Genomic DNA, 24,865 nt, shown 5'->3' on the forward strand with positions numbered 1-24,865 from the left:
ATTCTAACAGTGAAGGAACCAAAAGGGCACATATTTCCCTAACTTTACAATCTCACATATTCCCAGAAGTTCTAGCTCCCTGAAAGTAAAGAATAATGTTATTTTTTCCCCTTACAGATCACCATGTTCTCCACCAACATGAAAAGCTGAAACTTTCTTTGTCAAATTTCTATGAATTAGTGGTAACTATGGGGTTTACAGAGTTGAATCAGGTCATTGGTTAAAAAGAAAGGTCCTCTTATAGAAATTATAGGGGTTTTTTGTTTGTTTGTTTTGCTATGGCCAAATGTTCAAATAGTTAAGGGTCAAAGGTCTTTCCACATGAAATTTAAACAAAGTGGGTGTTCAGGTGAGCTTTCTTGTGGGGATTAGTAATTTTGAGTATTCAATATATAAAACAAAAGTAAGAAATACCTCTTGTCAAATACCTAGTCGGTGCTATCAGGATTGCTGCCGTTTTATACACACTTTATTCAAATCTCATTTGAGATGAAAACTGTGTCCATGCCCTTCAGCCTAGGAAAAAATATAACTGAGGAAAGAAGCTGCTTCTTTGACTAAGAACCATAAAGTCCCTTTCCATGGTGTTTGCTAGTTATTAGGGAACCATGTCCCAGCCTGCATAGGTGGAACCACAGAATGCCTGAAGGTGGGCTGGGGGTGCGGGGTGGGGTGATGTGTGAAGAGAATTGCTGACTCAGCATCTTCTCTGCGCGTGCCCCCCACCTCCCGCCCCACCCCATATTGGGTCCCTCTCTACCAAGTCCAGGGTTTCACTGGAGGTCAAGCTGGGTCACTCTCATGTGACTCTCTTACAGAGTGTTGGTAATGCACACTATATCTTCAGAGCCTTCCATCCAGAGACTAAATTGCAATAGGTTATTTTGTTTTCTACTTTTCCAATTAGGCCAGTGCCCAGATTTATGGCTTTCTTCCATTTTTGGCAGTTGGCTCTTCTTTCCCTGAAAAGGCAGCAAATCTGCCTCCCGCTTCATCCTCTTCATGTTTCTGACTAGCAAATATGAAATTCTAATGACAGTGATCTTTCAAAGTTTAATTCATAGCTGGGAATTCCTCTTTTAATCTTCCCAGGCTTAACTGGAGAAGCATTAGACTTAATGCCCTTCTTCTTCCTATTGAATCTTTTTATAGGGCCAGAAAAGACCTGGCATCCTGGTTTTCCAACATGTGCACCGTGGACATCTTTCCCAAACTCTGTGAACTGATGCATCACTAAAATCTAGGTTTATATTCCAACTGATGACAAATATGGCCCTAAATAGCCTTCCATGGTTTCTAGATCTTCTCGGTATGGTTGACTGGTGTTTTGTCCTACTGCCTTAGAGTTGATGATGTGCAGGAAGCCATGTTCTGTGACTGACTGGAGTAAGAGATTCTGGCCACTCAAAGGTTAACACTCATCTCCTTTCTCATCTGTGAGGAAGTAATCAGATACCCCCATTTTTCACAAATGCTGGCAAGCCACCATATGCCACCTGGTCTCTTATTAGTCAGTTTGAACAGCATGGGTTAAGAGATATGGAGTCGGCCAAGTTGAGCCATTGCTGAGGGTGGTATAATTATTATTGTTCCTCTCTTCCTCACATCTGTCACTGTATTAGGTCCTGCCAAAGTTCAAATGAATTAAGAAATAAGATACAGACGACACAAAAATGGCTTTAGATTTGTGGCTTTAGTTCGTAGAATTTGCCCCAATTCTCCCTCTTCTAAAAGTTTATCCACCAAGGGACTGGCTCGGACAATAGGAACAGGCCCTGTAACTTATGACGTAGAGTGGAGCTGACAGACATAGCCTTCGGAGGCTTACAGCTCAGAAGAAGAGAGAGAGAGCGCGCAAATCACGTGTGCTCAGTTCCATTACCAAGTTCATGGGTTTGATAAGTCCTCCTCATTCCCTGAGGAAGAGGTAGCGAAGGGGCAGAAGGAAGTTGATTGTGTTCTTTTCTTCTGGATAGTAGAATGGAAATTCTTTTCCCTCTGTGGGCACATGAGCAATGGGGACTAAGTGGTCACCTCTAACACAATTGTAGATGCTAAAAGAGTTGAAGGAAGGCCAAAGACATGTTTGGTGGTTGCTGTCCAAGCTGCCCTTGCCAAGATGGGCTTGGCTGGATCCTGAGGGGTAAGGTGGGCGTCAGAGCCACAAGTGAATCCTCTCTGGCTTTCTTCCTGGCCAACAGTGCCTTGGCAATGACTTTCATTCTTTCCTTCTCCCTCTTTATTCCATGCTAGGCTTGTGGAACTCATGACTGACTAGACCAAGACAACCCTTTCTCAGTAAATAATCACTTGCTTTAGGGAGCAGTTTAACTGTCTCAGGGCTTGCCTTCCCACCCACACCCTACCCTAACTCAAAGGCCTAGCTGAGAATTCTGACCCAACCTGAACCTGATGAACAGACTGTGGTCAGGATGTCAGGCAGAGGCAGGAGGGATAAGCCACTGTCTTGGCCATGCCCTTTCTTGATGTGGCTAAAACTATCTTAAACTATAAACAAACAAACCCACCAACCTTTTAATTTATAAAGTTCAGTGCTTCATCTTCTTATTCAAATATCATTCATTGATGTTTTTAAGATTTATTTATTTATTTATTCATTTGACAGAGAGAGAGAGACAGCAAGAGAGGGAACACAAGCAGGGGCAGTGGGAGAGGGAGAAGCAGGCTTCCTGCCAAGCAGGGAGTCCAATGTGGGACTGGATCCCAGGACACTGGGATCATAACCTGAGCCGAAGGCAGACACTTAATGACTGAGCCACCCAGGCACCCTTCATTGATATTTTTATTTTTAAAATTTATTTATTTGACAGAGAGAGATCACAAGTAGGCAGAGAGACAGGCAGAGAAAGGCGGGGGGAAGCAGGCTCCCCGCTGAAAAGAGAGCCCCATGTGGGGCTCAATCCCAGGACCCCAGGATCATGACCTGAGCCGAAGGCAGAGGCTTTAATCCACTGAGCCACCCAGGCACCCCCATTGATATTTTTAGAAGTTAGCTATGTTAAGAACAAGAGGGGAAAATGGATGACTGAGAGGAGCATATTTTCAGGTAAGTAAGTCATGTTTATCATATCGAGGTTTTCTTTTTAACCTATTTAGCTATAAAGATGACTATTCGGGTATTTATAGATACATATATAATCTCTGTGTATTTATCTATCCTGAATTAAATAGCATTCTTAGTAAAAGCAACAGAATACATTCTGGCTAGTTTTTGGTGGGAAAAAAGTTCCAAGTTGTGACTCAAGATTGCCACACCTGGTTTGCATCTCTCCCAGAGTTTCTTTGGGCTCCTGGAGCTCAGTGACCTGGTAGAAACTTACCCTGTCTCCATAGGGAAAGCTAACAATCTCCATTTTCCTCCTTAAGTCAAGGATGACTCACACTAGAATGTGAGACAGAAGAAGAGACATTATCATTCTTCATTTGTCCTTTTGTTTCTTCATTTATTTACTCTGCAATCCTTCTAAACCCAGAGCTTAGTACGCTCTAGTATCATAGCAGCCTTAACATTCAAGAAGCACTGCCAAAGGGAATTCTATCAGCTTTCTGGGAGGTGAAGAAAATCTCTGAAAAGAGAAGATCTGTAAAAGAACGTTAAATGGGATCCTAACATATGTCGACACTTGTTCAAATCCCCACCTTTTCTAGCCTTTCCCACACTCTGTCATAAGCCTCATGGTTCTCTCCTCAAACTTGCCCTCAAAACTCCTCTACCTGCCAGTACCACATTATTTAGATTATTTCAGCTCTTGATCTAGTGTCTCCTCTATTTATTACTATGCAGACATGTATTTGGGGGATAGAGGACAACCGCCAAAGAAATCCATGTTCAGCCTTAGAATTCTGTGTTAGTGATCATCCCTGTGGGTTCTGATGGGGGAAGTGGGAAGATCCACGGAGAACAGAGGGAATTGCGCTGAGACAGTGCACCAGAAAGCCAAACTCCACCCCCTAACCCATCTGTCTCTCTATTTTTCATCATAAAAGCCCAAAGAACAAGTTTATGGAAGACAGAAGTCTCTTCAGAAGGTGGAAAGGGAGGCAGAGAAGCTAAGCAGGCAGAAAACTAAATCCCCAGGAAAGGGGATAGTTAATGATTGTGAATCCAAATATTAATCATTTTTGTCTGGTCACCATCCATTTATTCATTCATTTATACATTAATGAATGAATGCGATCATTCATTACATTCATCATGATGTAAGTCATACATTTATTCATTGTATGAAAGCATACAAGGAAATTGTATGCTTTCATTCTTTAAACTATTAAGTCAATAACGTGTACCAGGTCAGTGGCCCAGTATTGGGATTTCAGCAATTAATAAGACCGAGCGTGGTCCTTGTCCTGGGTAACCTCGCCACGGGTTCTTCTCCCAGCCAGCCTGCCTTTTTATCCGTGCTCTCGGGTTGGTTTGTTCCTGTTAGCAAGGTTGCGCCCCCTGGCGGCTCCCTTCAGCAAGAGCGGACACAAGGAGCAAAAGATGTCCCAGGCAGCTCCCTCTGCTAGCAGGAGCAGCGCCCCCAAATGCCTTTTATATCCTGCTTCCATCCGTGGTAGTTCTCTCTCTCCCTCTCTCTCTTTTCCTTTTAAATTGAGGCATAGTATTTATTTTTTTAATTTTTAATTTTTTATTAACACATAATGTATTATTAGCCCCGGGGGTACAGGTCTGTGAATCGCCAGGTTTAAACGCTTCACAGCACTCATCATAGCACATACCTTCCCCAGTGTCCATATAACCCAACCACCCTCTCCCTGCGTGGTATTCTCTTAAAGTGCCTGTTGACTCAGTGTTGTGAGAAGGGCTTGATCCTTAGTGCCGGGACCAAGTGTCTCAGCATCACCTCCAAGGAAACTAAGCTGTCAATGGACACTAGCGATGCCAGGTAGGTCCCTCTTCAAAAGCCTTTGCTCAAAGCCACTGGAGCAGGTTGCTCAAACTTGAGTACTGACCAGAAACATTAAGGAAAGCAGCGCTACAGCCCCTAAGAATGTGTCTGCAAACTCCAAGCTGAGAAATGCCTCCTTAAGTAATGTCTGATTCTATTAAAATGTTCATGTATATATTATCATAGAAGTTTTATTGATATACAAAAAAATTTCTTCTTGGATCACTAAGATGAAAATAGAAAAAAATTAGAGAGTTCAGAAATGTTCCAGAATATATCCATTGGCCTGCCAAGCTGGATCCCACAGCTATTTTGAAGAAGCGGACCTCACCTCACCCCACATCATCTCACATCTAGCCACCTCCTGCCAGAGCATCCTGAAGCAAGGCACAGAACACTGATTCTCTGATGGTTTAGGGTGACCTTTCAGTTTTCTTAACCAGTGCACTCAGGACTGTTATGTCCATAGGAAGGTAACCAGGAAATTGACAAAAGCTGAATTTTTTCTTAGCTAATTTCCTACCGGGCACTCAGAGGGCACAGGGACACCCAAACAGTTCAAATCCCAGGAATGACTTCATGGTTCCTGAGCATAATTTTTAGTAGCAGATACTCCTACTGCCTACCTAGCATCAGCTCTCCCCTTCTTTATGACCAAGAGATTCCCAATTCTGCTCAAGGTGACAATAAGCCCAACTGCATTTTCTGTGTAATTAACAGTGATGAAGAGACATGGTTTTAGCCTTAGGCTGGAGTTGTAAGCAGAATTGCTGGGCAGGACTTCTAGAAAGCTCTTTTTTTTTTTTTTTTTAAGATTTTCTTTCTTTATTTGAGAGAGAGTGCACACGTGTAAGTTGGGAGAAGGGCAGGAGGAGAGGGAGAGAGAGAATTTAAAGCAGACGCCCCATGGAGCATGGAGCCCATTGTGGGGCTGGATCTCATGACCCTAAGATCAAGACCTGAGCCAACATCAAGAGTCAAACACTTAACTGACTGAGCCACCATCCATAGACAGCTTTTTAAAAAAAAGTGGTTTAGGCACTTTTAGCCCTTCGCCTTACCCATTCTCTAGTATGAAGCTTGTGAAACTTTCATCGTATTCATGAGCATGGCAGTCGCATACTGAAAGTGGTGGGTGCTGAGGCCCAGAGGAACCCAGGTCCCTGGTGGCCTTCTCCATCCTTTGTATAGGCCTCAGCCACTGTTTTTAGAGGTTTCAGTCACTTACAACCAAATACAATCTCTGACATGCTATTTAAACAAAACTTGCCTGTTTTCCTTGCAGTGACATTTAAGTAATATTTCTGTAAGTTTATTCTGAAAGCATGTGGAGTCTTGCAAGCATGTTGAAAGAATTTATTTTTCTCTTCTCTCAAAGTGAAAAAGAGATCTGAATGTGCTATATCTCACAGTTTTATAGACATAAAGTAGAATTTGTAACTCCTTGTTTCTGAAGTAGGAACACAACTTTGGTTGGTTGGTTTGTGGGTTTGTCTTATTCAAGGCTCTCCAAAGAAAGAGAACAAATAAGATATGTGTATATGTTGAGAAGGAGATTTATTATGAGGAATTGGCTCATGTAATAACGGAGGTCAGCAAGCCCAAAATCTGTGGTGTGGGCTGGCAGTTCTGGGAGAGCCAATGCGTTGTTGAGGTCCAGAGGCTGGCTGTGTGGAGAGTTCCCTCTTGCCTCAGATGGTTGTTGGTCTTTTGTTTTAGCCGTCCCTTCAACTGATTAGATGAGGCCCTACCCTATTAAGAAGGGCAATCTGCTTTCAAAAGTTCACCAATTTAAACTTGAATCCCACCTAAAAACATCCTCCAGGTTGACATATAGTATTAACCATCACAGGGTTTATATTTTTTTGTTTATTTTTTAAAGCAGACTGACTCTGGAAAAAAATGGGATGTGCATCTGTGGCTTTGCCAAATCCCTGGGGTTATTTTTTTTCTCTTTAAAAATATAAACAGTGTACAAAATCCATAGCTACCTCTCCACAATAATCATATCACTCCTGGCTTTAAGGAAAGGTTAACAGAGATATATGGAAGTTCCAGGAAAATTGTATTTATTGAAATCTCAAGCCCTGCCCCCCCAAATCTGCTCAAATGGCAAATTCCAGAGGGACCAGAATTTGTCATTAAATTCTAATTAACCAAGAGAAAGAGCACCTACTTTGAAGTCGAGCAGGGAGCTCCAGGATTTAATTCTGTGCTATAAGCCTGACATTCTAATTCTGGAATTCAATCACACCATACATCTTTTTTTCCCCCCCATTCAAAATAGTAATTTAAAATATCATATAGTTTTCTGAATCTAGGCTGTCAAGGATCCTGCTAGTTGCTGTTATCAGCATACACTGTAAAGAAACCCTGGCTGGTCTACCCGCAGAAACAGAACCACGTGTTCTACAAGGAATTTGGAACACCTTACACACATATGTTACAGATTATGTCTTTTGAAAAAAAAATTTAATAGGACATTCTTAAGGTTAAGAGGATAGCAAAGCCAAAGGTAAGATTAGCACACAAAATGTTAACAATGTCCTTTTCTGTTTTTTGGAAATGAGCCACAAATCTGGCTTTAGTATTTCTAGTGGTAAAGGAAGTGAGAAATCCAATTGATTACAGGATTTAGAATGTTCCATAAGATAAAGTAAAAGGAAAACTTAATATTCCAGAGAAGAATATAGTCTTCCTTGATTCTGAGTCTCCTATAAACATGAAATGTCATGGATAAGACCCTTGATAATATTCCTACTGAAATGTGTACATCCTATGTACATGTATGATTTTCATACCACCATTTATGATAGGGAATCTTAAAATACTAATTCTGGAAAACAAAGAAAGAGTTCTACACAGGAACAAAATAGTTAATCTCAGTATGTCACTCTCTGTAGCTTGATCTATGGGCAGAATGTGAACTCTAGAATAATGATTTTTGTACCACCCATCCTGGATACTCTTGAATTTCAGAGAGTGCTTCTAGAGCGATCCTCATGGCGGGGTTGTGGGGGAGCAGGCTGCAAATATTTTTTGCGGAAAACTTTTGCATCTATGCTTAGGAGGGGTATTGGCCCAGAGTTTCTTTGCTCATAATGTCTTTGTCTGAATGCCACTGGCCTTAGAAAATGAGCTGGGAAGTGCTCCCCCTCTTCAATTATCTAGAAGATATAATGTAGAGTTAGTATCATTTCTTTTTTAATTATTTGATGGAATTCACTGTTAGCATTGTTTTGCATTTCTCATTGTTTTGCATTTCTCTTGCATTCTTTATCCAAGACTCCCTTCGGTAAGGTTGACAGATAAGATACGGAATTCCAGGTTAAAATTGAATTTTAGGAAATAGCAAATAATTTTCAAATAAAAGTTTGCCACATGCAATATTTGAGCTATAATTATATTAAAATATTTTTCATTATTTATCTGAAATTCAAATCTAACTTAAGAGAGTCAAAATTATGTGAATATACAAAAACTTGCCCATGAATGTCCATAGTAGAATTATTCTTTTTTTTTTTTTTTTTACGATTTTATTTATTCATTTGCCAGAGACATACAGAGAGAGCACAAGCAGGGGGAGTAGCAGGCAGAGGAAGGAGCAGGCTCCCATTGGAGCAGGGAGCCCAATGGGGAACTCAATCCCAGGACCCTGGGATCAGGACCTAAACTGAAGACAGGTGCTTAACTGATTGAACCATCCAGGCATCCCTCTTAGAAGCATTATTCTTAATAGCCAAACAGTAAAAACAACCTGCTTATCTATCAATAGAAGAGAGGATAAACAAAATTTGGTACATGTATACAATGGAATATTATCAGTCACAAAAAGGAATGAAGCCTGATTCATGCTGTAACATGAATGCACCTTAAAAACATTCTGCTAAGATGAAAGAAGCCAGACACAAAAGGCCACATATTATGTAATTAACATGAAATGTCCAAACTGTCAAAACCAGGAAGAGAGAAAGGAAATGAGTCCTGCCAGGGACGGGAGGAAGGGGGAATGGAACATGACTGGTAGTGGCATGGGGTTTCCTTTGGAGGTGATGAAAATATTCTCAAATTAGATACTGGTAGTAGCCACATGCATGATGAATACACTGAAAACTACTGCATTGTAAAGCACTACTGTACTTTACAGGGGTGAATTTTATGGTATGTGAATTACATCGCAATAAAAAAAATAACAAATGAAAAATTTAACTAGGCACCATCCTGAAGTATTTGCTAAATCTGGGTGCGTCTGATGAGTGAAACCCAAGTTACAGGCCTCTGCTCTGTAGCCCCAAGGAATCTGGGAAATGCTGCTTTGGGGCTTCTAACGTGGAAAACTACAAAAATGTATACAGAAGATCCGAAACATGGGGTGGGGGCAGTCTCAGGGGGCAGCTGTCTACTACAGATTCTGAAATCCAAGCGCCTGGGTCTGAAAATCTTGTCTGCCGCTTGTCAGCTGTGAGGCTCAGGAAAGTTACAGGGGCATCCCCTGCTTTTTGAAAGTTCACATTATACCACTTTGCTTTTAGGGAAGCCCTACATTAGCACCTGCTTCTGCTAACGGAAAGAGAGCTGAAGAGTATTTTCATGTTTAGGTTACAACCACAAAGTGAAAAGTGAAAGCAGCATTAAGTGGGGAGGTCACAGCAGGCTGTCCCAGAGGCATCATGTCCCCTCCGTCCCCACCCCCCCACCCCCCTCTCCCCCCAGCCCCTGAAGCAGAGCAGGGCCACTAAACTCCTTCCCGAGTAACTGGGAACTATACTCAGGAGCTCAGCTGGAAGCCCACAGCTGTGAACTGTGTCTTCGAGCCTCTGTGCTTTATTTCAAATTTTTTCGTGCATCTGTTAGCAAGATATGTCCTGAAGTATCAGAAAAGCCTAAGAGAGGTTAGTTTTAGGGTCTGGGAACACTCAAAAAATTTTTCCATATAAACGAAGGTAACTATTTCTGCACTCTGTGCCATTTTGGCATAGGGAAGGTAGGAATGCTCTACTCTCCAAGAGCAGAGGAAACCTTGTAACCATCTGCCTCTCGCTTTCCTCAGGCATAAAATTTGTCAATTCTGGTAGTACGATGGTTCCTAATGGGTCTCCCTGTTTACCTCTGGCTTTCTCCCTGCTGTCTCCATTCACAGAACAGCCAGAGGGATCCTTGTAAAACCTAAGTTAGATTGTGTCACTTTTTTTGCTTCAAACTTTTCAGTGGTTTCCTAGGATAGGGACTCAAACTGAGGACACTCTTCCAGAAGTGGAATCAAAAAGTTGAGCAGGACACAGACAAGAGAGATCAAGGAAAGAGAAGTACACATAAAAGTCGTGGAAGGAAATTGCCAGATCTTAGAAAACAATTCTTCACATTTTCTAAACCTACACACACACAAAAACCAAGTAAACAGAAGGGGGAGCTCTGTGGTGTTAGAAAAGCTATCTTGAATGAATATTAAATAAAAATGAGCCACAGAAAGGAATCAAGATCAAATCCCAAAGAAAGTTGTCACAAAGAGAATAAGGGACAGACTTATCCCTTGCAGTCAATAAAGCACACAAGAAAGACAGTGCCTTTAAAATAAATTAAATTGGTAGCCTATTGTTTCAAAACAAGCTAAAATACATCCAGAAAAGAAGATTATAAGAAAACAGCATAAATTAGATTTGACAAAACACAGAAATGAAATGACAAAACTCAAGAACTCAGTATGAAGAATGAAAGAAAAAGTTATTTTCGATATGATATCTGAGCTGCGAAGAACACAGAAGGAAATCAATACAATAAATATGTCTTAAGAGACGTTGATGGTGAAAAAGAAACATGTTAAAAATCAAAAAGATATGGAGAGGAAGTACAAATACTTCAAACATGCAAAAAGATCTGTACAGATAATAAGAGCCACTGAAGGGGGAAAAAATGCCAGAGAAAAAATACTTAAAACTTTAATTCAAGAAAAAAAAATTCTTGGAAAAAAAAAGATTTGAAAGTATATCATGAAAGAGGATACCATTTAACTGACCCTAGCAACCCAAGATGACCAACATGGTATATCAAATTACTGGATTTTAAAGGAAAAGAAAAAAGCCTTTGGACATCTAAGCAAAAAGAGCAAGTGCCTGATAAAGGAATGAAAATAGAATGTCTTCAGACTTTTCAACAGTAACACTCCATGCCGTAGAAATTTGAATAATGACATATTTTAGATGCTCGGAAAAAGAAAATGAAAGAATATTATATCCCACAAAATGACTTTCCAGTATAAAAAGCACAACCTGTTATCAGCATACAAGAAGGCAGAGAATATTGTCCCCCTGAGCCCTTCCCGAGACAGCCAAAATGATTCCAGGGACTTTGAAGTATTGGCTGATGGTGAGGACTGAAGGTGTTGTTCATTGTTGAATTGAGACTGATTGCCGGCTGATAGGAAGAGAGTACCCCATGTCAGGGTGGTATGGTATGACATGGTATGACAACGTAGATGTAAAGCAGCTATACTTGAAAAAAAAAAAAAAAGAAAGAGAATGAGAATAAGGATAACATTGCAAAAAATGGGTAGCTATTTTCAGTAATCATAATTCATGGTGATAGCGTCAGTCTTGTTATTCTGAGACTCTAATGTGGGATAAAGCCAGTGAATACTGATGAGATATTCTAATCCTATCACCCACTGTGTTCTTGAGAATCAGTCCTTTTTTTTTTTTTTTTTTTTTTTAGATCTTATTTATTTGAGAGAGAGAGCACGAGTAGGGAGCTAGGGAGCGGGGGGTGGGCAAAAGGAGAGGGAGAAGCAGGCTCCCTGCTGAGCAGGGAACCCAACGCTCTATCCCAGGACCCTGTGAGCATGATCTGAGCTAAGTCAGATGCTTAACAACTGAGCTGTGCAGGTTCCCTGAGAACCAGAGCTCTTATATGAAAGAAAAGAGTCTTGATATTTATAGTTTTGATATGCGAATGGAAATGTCAGTAGGAACACATGAAGTATTTAAAAAACAAGTATGGGGCGCCTGGATGGCTCAGTGGGTTAAAGCCTCTGCCTTTGACTCAGGTCATGATCCCAGGGTCCTGGGATCGAGCCCTGCATTGGATGGAGCCCTGCATTGGGCTCTCTGCTCAGCAGGGAGCCTGCTTCTTCCTCTCTCTCTCTGCCTCCCTGCCTAGTTGTGATCTCTATCTATCAAATAAATAAAATCTTTAAAAAACAAGTATGTGTGAGTGTGTGTGCATGTGCATAGGTGTGTGTACATCTGTATGTCTTCATGGAAAAGCTCTAGAAACAGGGACAAACCCAGGTACCTATGAATACCCCTAATGTTCAGACTATCATCTTGAAACACTATTTCAAGAAACCAAGACTTCTTATTTTTGGAGAAACAGCTGATTTCAGGTATGGGGCAAGAAATACACAAAATGATCCTAACAGATTCTGTTATCCCAGACAGTAAGGTAAGGAAACTGTCAAAAACTACAACGCTGTGTGAAAAAGACTCAGGGCCAGGGCGCCTGGGTGGCTCAGTCAGTTAAGTATCTACCTTCAGCTCAGGTCATGATCACAAGGTCCTGGGATTGACTTCTGCATTTGGCTCTCTTCTCAGTGTGGACCTGCTTCTTCCTCTCCCTCTGCAGCTTCCCCTGCTTATGCATGTACTCTCTCTCTCAAATAAATAAATAAAATCTTAAAAAAAAACCTCAAGGGCCATCTTGAAGAGGTTTCCCTTGGTCAAAGGTGGAGTAATTTGAGGCCAGTAAATGACAATAACTACCATGAATGCATCACATAAAATATACTTGAATTGATGAGTTCATAATATTTTTAAAATATAAAAATAAGTGGTCAATTTGGAGGATAATAGGGAAACTATTATTATCTTGAAAACGGGTAAATAACTGGAAAGAATCAAACATTCACCCTGCCTTTCCTATGTGAACTTTACCTCTGTGTCACCAAAGAGTAGAAAAGGAGAGCATCACTTTATAAAATTATTCCAGCTAATAAATGAAAACTAAATTAGATCATTTGAATGTCACTAATTTTCAACTACCAGTGAATTAATGTATCTAGTGAACATCCATCACTGCTAATATCATAAAAAAGAGCCATCCACACCTTCTGGGTCTCCTGATGAAAGAACACATGATATCTATTCTCCCCAAAAGAAGAGAACTTGAATCTTGTCAAGCCTCTGAATCCAGCTCCCAATCAGAGGACAGTGGGACATTTTGAATGCATCTTTTTTGAATTGCATTTTTAATGCAATCAGCAAAACCATAACTGTGGAAAATTCCACAGGTCCCAGTGTGTGGTCCCAGACCAGCCACACCTACATCACCTGGGAATTTGCTAGAAAAGCAAATTCTCAAGCCCCAACCTGAACTACTGAATCAGAAATTCTTTTTTTTTTTTTTTAGATTTTATTTATTTATTTGACAGAGAGAGATCATAAGTAGGCGGAGAGGCAGGCAGAGACATAAAGAGGAGGAAACAGGCTCTCCGTCAAGCAGAGAGCCCGATGCGGGACTTGATCTCAGGATTCTGAGATCATGACCTGAGCGGAAGGCGGGGGCTTAATCCACTGAGCCACCCAGGTGCCCCCGAATCAGAAATTCTTGAAGTGAGGTCCAGCAATCTATACTGTAATGAGCTTTCTAGGTGATTCTGATGCAGGTTTATGTTTGAGAACCAATGCTCTAAGTCAAATGGCCAGGGTTCTTTAATGGAAGTGTAAGGAAAAGAAAAGGGAAAGAGAAGCTATCAATTAAGAGAGATATATCAAAACCTTTTAAATGAATGAGACTAAGTTACACTAAGGACCTGCATTTGGGTGTGAAACCATAAAGAACCATAAGGACATTCATTATTTGTACAAATCAACAGCATGGTTACTTTTGAAGAAATGTAAAGTTATAACTTTACTAAAGTCAGAGCACATGGAAGGATCTTTGGAGTGTTGGTGAAGTTTTATTTCTTCAACCGGCTGGGGATTACAAGGGTTTGACTGGTGATACTTTATTAAGCTATATGTTTGTTTTGTGTGGTTTTCTGTATTTTTGTTTTATTTCACAATAAAAAGTTATAAAAAATTACTGTTCATTGAATGAAATTATTTAAACCTCTGGGGCCTTAGCTTCTTTGCCTGGGCTATGAAGATAAAGTTTCATGCTCACTCTGGAATTTGACTTTACAACCCAAATAATGTTGACCTTATAGTAGTTATTTGTCATGGTTATGGGAAATGACTGCATACACTATAGTCCTCCAAGCCAGTACTTAAATCCTATTTGGGGAGTGAAGAAAGCAGAAAGGACTGGCTTAATTTTGACAGTAATTGTCTCTATACTTCCATTTTGTCTTTACAACTGCCTGAGAAATATACTTTCTCACCAGAAGCCCATCAAAAAAAGAGGAGGAAGCTGTAAAGGCGTAATCCTCTGAGGCAGTAACACCTCCTCGTTCTTTCTCTCTCGGGAGGATATATGTTTAAAATCACTATCCTGCCTAAGACTGTGATCATCACACAGGCAAGATCTGCTGAGAACTGGCATGGGATTTCGGGTGTGGGGGTGGCTCAGTCAGTTAAGTGCTCAACTCTTGATTTTGGCTCAGGTCATAATCTCAGGGTTGTGAGATTGAACCCCGTGTTGGGCTCTGCTTAAGAGCTTAAGATTCTCTCTCTCTCTCTCCTTCTGCTCCTCCAGCCACCCCCCACCCCAATTAAAAAATTAAATAAAGAAAAAGAACTGGCATGGAATTCAAAGTTGGGCAATTTCTTTTGGCTCAAATAAAGGGCAGCCTTAGCAAGGAGGTTTGAGTGATGCTACCTGGCAAGGTCCATGGATATCTGAGGTAGAGACTGAATTGCTGGTGTGGAAAGTCCAGCGAACTAAACCAGGGTAGGAGGTGGCCAGAGCCTTCATGGGCTGCTCTCCCCCTGACTGGTTGTGATCTGGCCCGACCTCTGTGGCTGCCAGACCAGGGAAGTGTGTGCCCACGGGTCTGAGGGTTTGTGTGCAGACAAAGGTAATTATGAAGGAGCTTGAAACTACTCACTTGGCTTTAGAACTTTCATATCCCTTAATTCTCTTACCCCCCCTTTTATATAAATATTTATTCCTTTTATAAATAAATATTTTAATGTGTTTTCTATTTAAGTTGAATATTAGATGATTTGTATTGTATTTCATAGAAACATCAGTCTATGGCTGACTGGAAATTAAAGTCTCCCCATCCCCCAAAATGGGTCTGCCACAGGTATTTGAGAAGCCCTGAAATATAGACCACATTAAAATTTTAAAATTCCATTCATTAAAAAGCATCATTAAGAATGAAAAGACAAGCAACAGAATGGGAGGAAATATTTGCAATATAAAATCATAACAGAGGGGCTCCTGGGTGGCTCAGACGGTTGAGTGTCTGCTTCCGACTCTGGTCATGATCGCAGGATCCTGGGATGGAGCCTTGCATTGGGCTCCTGGCCCGGCCGGAAGCCTGCTTCTCCCTCTTCCTCTCCTCTCCCCCAGCTCATGCTCTCTCTCTCTGTCTCAAAGGAATAAATTAAAAAAAAAAAATACACAAAGGACCAGTATCTAAAATATATAAAGAACTAATTAGAAAATGGGCAAGACTTGAATGGTCACTTCACATAGGAGGAAGTCCTGAGTGCCAATAATCAACTGATGGGCATCAATTCATTTGGGAAATGAAAATGAAAACCACAAGGTCACCAGATGGGCAAAAATTTAAGTCTCTCAATACTGCATGTTGACTGAAGGTACAGAAGCTCTAGTGTATTGTTCATGAAAGTGTAGAATTGGTGAAATCACTTTACAATCATCTCTGACGGTATAAATCTACCAGAGCTTAATGTACACATGCCCTGTGAGACAGCCACTCCACTACCAGACACACTACAGACATTTGATGCAAGTGAGTCCAATGGCAGATGCAAAAATTCTCACAGCAGCATTATTTGTAATAGCTCCAAATAGAAACAATGCAACTGTACACCCATCGCCTGAAGAATGGGTGAATTCTGGTAGATACACACCGTGGGACACTAAGCAGGAATGAAAAAACAATCCACAGCTTTACACAACACCACAGATTAGTCTCTCAGACATACATGGTTGTCATGGGGCTTCATCATGGCTCCCTCAGGGGAGCACAGGATGTTTCTGTGGATTCACTGCTCTATAAATTCAGATGTATCCTCATGCTGGAACATTCTCCTCTAGAGATTTATTTTTTTTAATTTTTTATAAACATATAATGTATTTTCATCCCCAGGGGTACAGGTCTGTGAATCGCCAGGTTTACACACTTCACTCCTCTAGAGATTTAGCTCCATCTTGGAGCTGAGGTGTCCTGGACACAAGACTGATAGAGTCTGGGGCCAGAAGGGACTTCAGAACCTGACTTCTAGTCTATGACAGGAAAGTCAGAGGCTGGGACCAGAACTGAGGTCACCAGAACCCCTTGCTGGAGTCCTTGTGCTCCAAATCACTGGGGTAGGGGTTGAGAAGACAGTTGTTGGAATTCCCAAGAGGGGAAGCAGAGAGGAGGTGTGGGAACCTAAGACCTGGAGACACTAGGACTGGCAGAGCTCCAGATAATGTACCTGGCTTCTCCAGCTCCATATCCTCAGCTGGACAGTATTCGGTCCAGGGGTTCCCAAACCAGCCCTAAATTTTGTGCTCTAATTTGCTAGCTAAGCTATCCCCTTCTTTATAGGCTGGGTGCCTGGTTCTATCAAAGTGTTCCTCCAACTCCTGTGGCCATATCCCCAGACTCTTTTGTCAGGGACCCAGGAGTTCCTAAGGTTCTTCCAAAACAGTTCCCTCCTTCATTTTGGTTATTATATTGCTTTTTGGTATCTTTATACTAGAGTCAAAGGATTAAGAAAAAATATTTTCTTTCATTCACTATTAATCAATCGTCCTATGTCCTTAACCTCAAACTTCCCCCGCCTTCTCCTGATCTAATTCTACCTGTCATTGCTCTTTCTCTGCTGTACCTTCTACCTCTCCCCTTCCATTGGTTCCTTCTTCTGTTGTATGGAATCACCCCCCTGCTTTCCAATGCTTCTCCACTCCCCGCTGAGGCCTAGCTCTATAGCCACTGCCCTGAGCGAATGCCTCCCCCTTCCTGCCCTCTGACCTGAACGATGTACTCCTTGCCAAGTACATTTCTCCATCATTGCACCAACCACAATGCCAGCAGGTGCCTGATGAATATTTGCCACATGAATGAATGACAAGCTAATGAAGGTGATATTCAAAATTGCATGGGTGATACTCATTTTGTTTGGGTGGGCAGAAGTGATAAAGATATGAAACTGATTCACTTCTTGAAGTTGGGAGATTTTTATTTTAAAGATTTATTCATTTATTTGAGACAGAGAGCAAGTGCTCATGAGCAGGGTAGGGGGGGCAGTGGCGGGTGGGGAGAGAGAGAAGCAGACTCCCCACTGAGTATGGAGCCTGATGCAGGGCCATGATGTCATGACCCTGACATCATGACTTGAGCTGGGATCAAGAGTCAGATGCCTAACAGACTGAGCCACCCCGGAACCCCGGAACTGAGTGACTTAACCCTTCCTCTGCCTTAAATAGTGATGAGTTAGCTGTACTCTTGGAAGTGAAAGCTTTTGTTGTTCTCCATGTTTCTCCACTATATCCTGACCACAATGAGCAGGGCCCTCCTAATCACGGCACATCTTACTGGAAAAGGTATACAATACTCTCACATTCCCACAGACGGCCTCTCCTGGTAGTCCCCACTATATAAAGGAAAGTTTCACATTTTGTTCACAAACTTTATAGGAAAAGGGTTCTATTTGCCAACCATAGGAAACAAAATGTTTGTTTCCTTTGGGTTCCTTTGGGACCATGGGAAAGTGATTTGTATTCCAGGAAAAACTGTACTTTGCATTATAAAGTTTTGATCTTTTCCCTGGTCATACACGCATAATATTCTTTTGTGGTGCTGGGCAGCAGCCACAGCCCCCAGACAGCCCCAGGTCACAGGGATAAATAACCAACATGCTTACAACCGTTCTATATGCATATGGCCATTCTGTTTTTCACTTTCAGTGAAAAACAATAAAGTGTATGAGATATTCAATACTTTACAATAAAGTGTATGAGATATTCAATACTTTATTATAAAATAGGTGTTGTGTGAGATAATTTTGCTCAACTGTGAGCTAAGTGGCCTGAGCACGTTTAAAGTAGGCTAGGCTAAGCTATGATGTTTGTTTGGTTGGTTAAGTGTATTAAATGTATTGTCAACGTACAGTATTTTTAACTTATGGTGGGTTTATTGGTAACCCCATCGTAAGTGGAGGAAGATCTGTCATTAGTTACAAGAGTGAGAATTAATTTTCAGAGGTCTCCCCGGTGTTTCTTGCGGGGAAGGGGCTGTACATTGCTGTTTCTTGGAACTCGGGTCTGTGAGTGACTCATTGTTGAGAATACACATCCAACTCAGCAGCAGAATGAGAATTAATAGTCTGCTGTAAATCCTGTTGGTTCACAGTTTGAAAGCTTGTTTTTGCACAGATGTTAATACTAATGTGTGGCTTTAAAACACTCCATCCATTATGCCAATGCTCTGTTCCAACATCCCGGGTGAAAGGGTATATCTGTTATTTTACTCACCTCCCTTTACACCAATTTTCACTTGGTGGTGGGAAACACAACCCACCCTCTATATCCCAGAACATAAAGAAAAGGCAATCTCCTTTCCAAGTTAAAAAACAGGACTCCATATGTGCAGGGGTGTGGGGGGTTATTTATTAGTGTTAATAATAAACACTTCAAAGTATAGGGATAGAGGGAACATTCCTGAACTTCATAAAATCTACCTGTGAAAGACCCATAGCAAATATCATCCTTAATGGGAAAAAGCTCGCAGCCTTCCCGTTGAGATCAGGAACATGACAAGGATGTGCACTCTCACCTCTCTTGTTCAACACAGTATTAGAAGTCTTAGCAACAGCAATCAGACAACAAAGAGAAATAAAAGAATCCAAATTGGCAATGAAGAAGTCAAACTCTCTCTCTTCGCAGATGACATAATTCTTTATATGGAAAACCCAAAAGACTCCACCCCCAAACTACTAGAACTCATACAGCAATTCAGTAACGTGGCAGGATACAAAGTCAATGTACAGATATCAATGGCTTTCTTATACACTAACAATGAAAATACAGAAAGGGAAATTCTCTTTTGGGAGTTTTGCTTAAAAAGGAGCCATGGCTATCAGATACATGAAAAAATGTTCATCATCACTATTCATCAGGGAGATTAAAATTAAAACCACATTGAGATACCACCTTACACCAGTTAGAATGGCCAAAATTAGCAAGACAGGAAACAACATGTGTTGGAGAGGATGTGGAAAAAGGGGAACCCTCTTACACTGTTGGTGGGAATGCAAGATGGTGCAGCCACTTTGGAGAACAGTGTGGAGATTCCTCAAGAAATTAAAAATAGAGCTTCCCTATGACCCTGCAATTGCACTACTGGGTATTTACCCCAAAGATACAGATGTAGTGAAAAGAAGGGCCATCTGTACCCCAATGTTTATAGCAGCAATGGCCACGGTCACCAACTGTGGAAAGAACCAAGATGCCCTTCAACAGACAAATGGATAAGGAAGATGTGGTCCATATACACTATGGAGTATTATGCCTCCATCAGAAAGGATGAATACCCAACTTTTGTAGCAACATGGATGGGACTGGAAGAGATTATGCTGAGTCAGATAAGTCAAGCATAGAGAGAGTCAATTATCATATGGTTTCACTTATTTGTGGAGCATAACAATTAACATGGAGGACAAGGGGAGATGGAGAGGAGAAGGGAGTTGAGGGAAATTGGAAGGGGAGGTGAACCATGAGAGACTATGGACTCTGAAAAACAACCTGAGGGTTTTGACGGGGCAGGAGGTGTGAGGTTGGGGGAATCAGGTGGTGGGTATTATAGAGGGCATGTATTGCATGGAGCACTGGGAGGGGTGCAAAAACAATGAATACTGTTATGCTGAAAAGAAATAAAAAATTAAAAAAGAAAAAAATAATAATAGATTTTAACACTGCATCTATTAATTATATCAATTAAAATGCAGACAGGGTTCATCCTGGAGTACCATGGAGGGATGCAGCTTACAGTTTTTAACCAGTCTTTGAAAAGTCCACATTTTTATTTAGAGTCATCACTCATGTCAACTGTCTCTACTTTCATGAGAAGGGAAAGTATGAACTCCAGCTTCCATTCTTTTGCCACACCCGGCAATAACTCCTAAAACATTTTTATGAGGTATCTTCATCTAAAATAGAGAAAATGTATAAATGTGGCACTGACGTGGATAGTGGCACCATGTTTATGGACAAGTTACCATGTTATCATGTGACTGCCATGAGGGACAAATTGGGACTGACAACACTAATCATGTTCTGAGGCGGTAACTCTCATTAGACGGAAGCCATTTTGTTCAGCTGAGCCCTTTCAAGGTTGCCGAGGTTGGAAGCCCGGGCTGGAGGAAGTTTAAGTGTTTTGTGTAACAGAGTGAGAAGAACCTAGAATTCTCAGTGTCAATCCATGTGGAGAGGAAGAGAGTGGAGAAGCAAAAGGGGGAGGGGGCAGAGGCAGTGGGAGGAACAGAATGAGGTGACCATTCTCTGTGTGGGAAATGGCCAGAGAACCACCCTCAGAGGTGGGAAGACCCACAAGATTATGGCTGGGAGTTCCTTTGCAGTAGTCTGGGTGGCTGTAATGAAGCATTAATTTATCCCTACGATCTTCCTCACTCCCCAGTCAAGTCTGCTACTCACACAGCGCGTGGATGGATGGCTACGGGGCTGTGTGGTGGGCAGAACTGTGGCCCTCAAAACTGTTCAAGGCTCTGGAAACTGTGATTACATCAGACAGCTCTACAGATGTGATCAAGGGTCTTGAGGTGGGGTGATTATTCTGGATTACCTGGGTGGCCCACTGTAACCACAAAGATCCACAGAAGTAGAAGAGGGAGGGAGAAGAGGGAAGGCAGAGGCAGGTGTGATTACAGAACAAAAGCCCAGAGAGATGCCAACATTGCTGGCTTTGAAGATGGAGAAAGGGCCAACACCAGGTGCTGGAAGAGAAAGGACTCTGGAAGAGAAAGGAGTCTGCGTCAACACTGGCACTTATCCCTGAGAGACTTGTGTCTGACCTCGGACCTCAAACTGTAAGATAACAAATGTATATTTTTAAGCCACTGAGATATGGTCATGTGGGGCAGCAGCAACAGACAACTAACACATGTGTAAGTCAGGGAGAGGAGTTGAGTAAAAAGGCAGGACAACGTAAGTATGATTCAGGGACCATCATGAGACCAGAGGGTCACAGTGGTGGACGTAGTAGAATTTGAAGTCAGAAGGGTCAGTCCAAGTCAGGCTGTGGAGAGCCTGAAATGAAAGATTGAGTTTAGACACGATCTCTGGACCCCTGGGTAGCCAATGACGGGTTCCAGTAAGGAGATGGAATGAGCAGAACTTCTGAAGGGGAGACCATGAGAACACTAAGGGACCTCTTGCAGTGTACTGTGTAAAAATGCCCAGGGCTGCCTCAGGGGCTCCACTGGGTTGAGGGGGGCAAGTGAACAAATGCTGGGACTGCCATCCTCACACCTCTATGGCACAGTGCCTTGTTCCCTGCTTCGTATTTTTAGCTTCTACTTCAGATTTCATTTGAACAAGGGACATGTATTTAAAATAAAATGAAAACATGGAATGGATACATCTTGCTCTAGTGAGAGGTTACGTGTCTGGTTCCAGGTCACCCAGCTGGAAGATGGGGAGCCCAGCACTCTGTCCTAGAAATCCTGACTCCCAGTCCCGAGCTCTTCTGCTTGTGGGTTAGAGGGATTGGAAGGGGACCTAGATGAGGGTATCTTCCAAGTGATTTTAGTTGTAGACTACCAAAGGTTTGACTCTGAAAGGAAGGCTCTAGAGATGAACTCTAAGTCACAAGGATCATATGTCTTAGAGACTCGGGGGACCCCAAGGCAGCTGGGCTTCACCCTCAGGTCCTCAGGTACCAGTGAGAAACAGGAATTGGACCTCTTCCCAAGTCCATGGACAGAAGGAATGGACGCCTTAAAGCTCTAGCAGGAAGGAGAGCCGAATTAGCAGATCCCAAAGTGGGCACTGCTAACGATACAGGCAGGCCTTTCACAGGTGGTCCAGGGTTGGGTTAACAAAGCCAGAGAGTGAACCAGGTGCTGCAGAGAACTGCACTTGGGCTGCCGCCATGCTTCCAGAGGAATCCTAGCTCCGTCTATTAACCTCCTCGTGACCCCGATTCCAGCAAACTTGTAAAACCATAAACCAAACAGCTCTGTGAGGGCTCAGAATGAATGTTTAGGGCCTTGTGGTTGTCTAAGCACGCCTTTCGGTTGTCAGGGTATTATTATGTTAACAGGAACATGGTAATTACTTTTGCATTATTATAACACACCAAGTGATTTAAGCAGTAAAAAGGCTTTGATGAATTAGTAGTTCTTTTGATTCCTACAGTTTTGCGGCTCATGTTCAAAGACACCTTTTGGATCCATGGAAAAGCCACCGTAGCTTTTACCCAGATTTTCTTTTTTTCTGACTCCAAACCTGTATATCTCCCTCCGTTTTGGACTCTCCACCCGGAATCCCACTGCACCTCCTGCTCAGCTCGTTCGGGACCGAAACCCATTGCCCTGCACCCCCAGTCTGCTCCCCCTCCTTGATTTTCTGTCTGGGTGAGTGGCCCTTCCAGTCCTCTGGCCGTCCAAGCCCAGCACCCCGAGAGTTATCTTTAGCCTCTCTGTCAGCCACCACCGCCTTTTATAACCATAAAACAACATCAAACACCACCACAACAATAATAAGAGAGGCAGTCATGGGGCGCCTGGGTGGCTCGGCGGGTTAAAGCCTCTGCCTTTGGCTCAGGTCATGATCCTGGGGTCCTGGGATTGAGCCCCAAGTCAGGCTCTCTGCTCAGCGGGAAACCTGCTTCATCCTCTCTCTGCCTGCCTCTGCCTCTCTGCCTACGTGTGATCTCTGTCAAAAAAAAAAAAAAAAAAAAAAAGAATGGCAGCCATTTCTGAGTGCCTTTTATATTTTAGGCACCTCAGATAGATTTTTGCTAATCCATATAAATTCTGTAAATTTCATACTATTATCCTCATGCAATAGTCAAAGATCCTAGAATTCAGAGATTTTATTTCAGTAAAGTCCACTCGCTTATAGGGGATGGCCGGGGCCAGGATTTGAACTCACATCTGTCTGATTCTACAACATGCATTGCCAGCACAGCATCCAATAGATCACTAATGGTTCTGCCAAAATTCCCTGTTAAATGTTCCGAAATCTGCCTGTTTCCATCCGCAGAGCTGTTTGCTATGTTAGTTTAGGCGTTCATTAGTTCTCGCTGGGACCCACGACACAGCCTCCTCACTGGTCACTGGTCTCACCTCCAGACTTGCCGTATTCTCCACTACCTTCTCTAGTCATGCGCTGGAAAGCCGACTGGTCATAAACCAGTCCCTGCAGCCTCACCCTGGACCTACTTAATGAGAATCTCAAGTCTGCATATCAGCCTTACTAACAAGCAATCCCCCCATTGATTCCTATGACCAACCAGTATAGCAAAGACATCTCTAAGAGGGAACCCCCCAGTTTGCAGCCTTCAGTGGCTCTGGTCCCTTAAAGGATAAACTGAGTACTTCTTAAACCAACACATAGGAGCCTTTTATGATCGGGCTCCAACTTACCCTTTCTAATCATGCTGGCCCATCCAAGTCACTCGGTAAACTGATGCACGGTATGGGAGGCAGAAGTACGGCCCCCCAGAGACGTGTACCCCCTAATCCCCAAATTCACAGAATTTGTGACTATGTTGCCTTAAATGGCAAAGGGGACTTAGCAAATGTGATTGAAGTTTTGGACCTGGAGATAGTGAGGTTATCCTAGATTATTCATGTGGGCTAAACCTAATTTCATGAATCATTAAAACCAGAGAACTTTTTCTGGCTGTGGTCAGAGAGAGACATAATGAGGAGAAAAGAGAACATAAGGAAGACTTACACTGTCATTGTTGGCTTTGTAGATGGAATAAGGGTCCATGAGCTAAAGAACGTGGCAGTGGCTAGAAGCTACAACAGGCAAAGAAACAGACCCTTCCCTAGAGCTTCCAGAAAGGAATGCAACACCTTGATTTTAGCTCATGTTGGACTTCTGACCTCCAGAACTCTACGGTAATAAATCTGTGTGGTTTTATGCTGCTGAGTTTATGGTAATTTGTAAAAGCAGGAATAGAAACAAGTGCACCTAGTTTTCCAAAGACAACCTACTCACCCACACTCTCATTTCTCTGCTTGGAGTCCCCAGCCAGGTTCACTTGGAAAACTCCGACTCACCCTTCAAAACGGAGCTCAAATTGGCCAATTCAGACAGGCACTGATGAGTAACTCCTTCACCTCTAATACCAATATTTTCATCAGTGCTAATATCTTTTTATTTATTTGTTTACTTAACTACATTCTCCATTCTCCTTAAGGCTGAGATCTGTCTTGCTGATTTTGTACTTGTTGCCTGGCACTGTGCCTGGTATTTAGTCAAAATTAGCTCAGTAAATATTTTCTGGTAGTAACTATGGAGATATTGGAAAAAAATTGTGTTATAATAGAACCCTACATAAGCCTATTGCTGTTGGATTCTGTGAATCCAGGAACCTCCTGGACTAACCTGAGCTCCAGCAAGTCTGAGGCAGCCCCCTGCCCCCCGCTTTGGGGTGCAGACACTCAGTAGCTGCCATCTGGAATCATCCGGCCCCACCCATGGCCCAGCAGCTGAGGCCAGGACACTGTCCTAAGCAGCAGAAACCCTGGGAAGAGACTCCTGGCTAGCACCCCCCTTCCCCCCACCACAAACAAAGGCCCCAGCTG

The sequence above is a fragment of the Mustela nigripes genome, chromosome 14 (genome assembly GCF_022355385.1).
Source record: "Mustela nigripes isolate SB6536 chromosome 14, MUSNIG.SB6536, whole genome shotgun sequence".
Lineage (NCBI taxonomy): Eukaryota > Metazoa > Chordata > Mammalia > Carnivora > Mustelidae > Mustela > Mustela nigripes.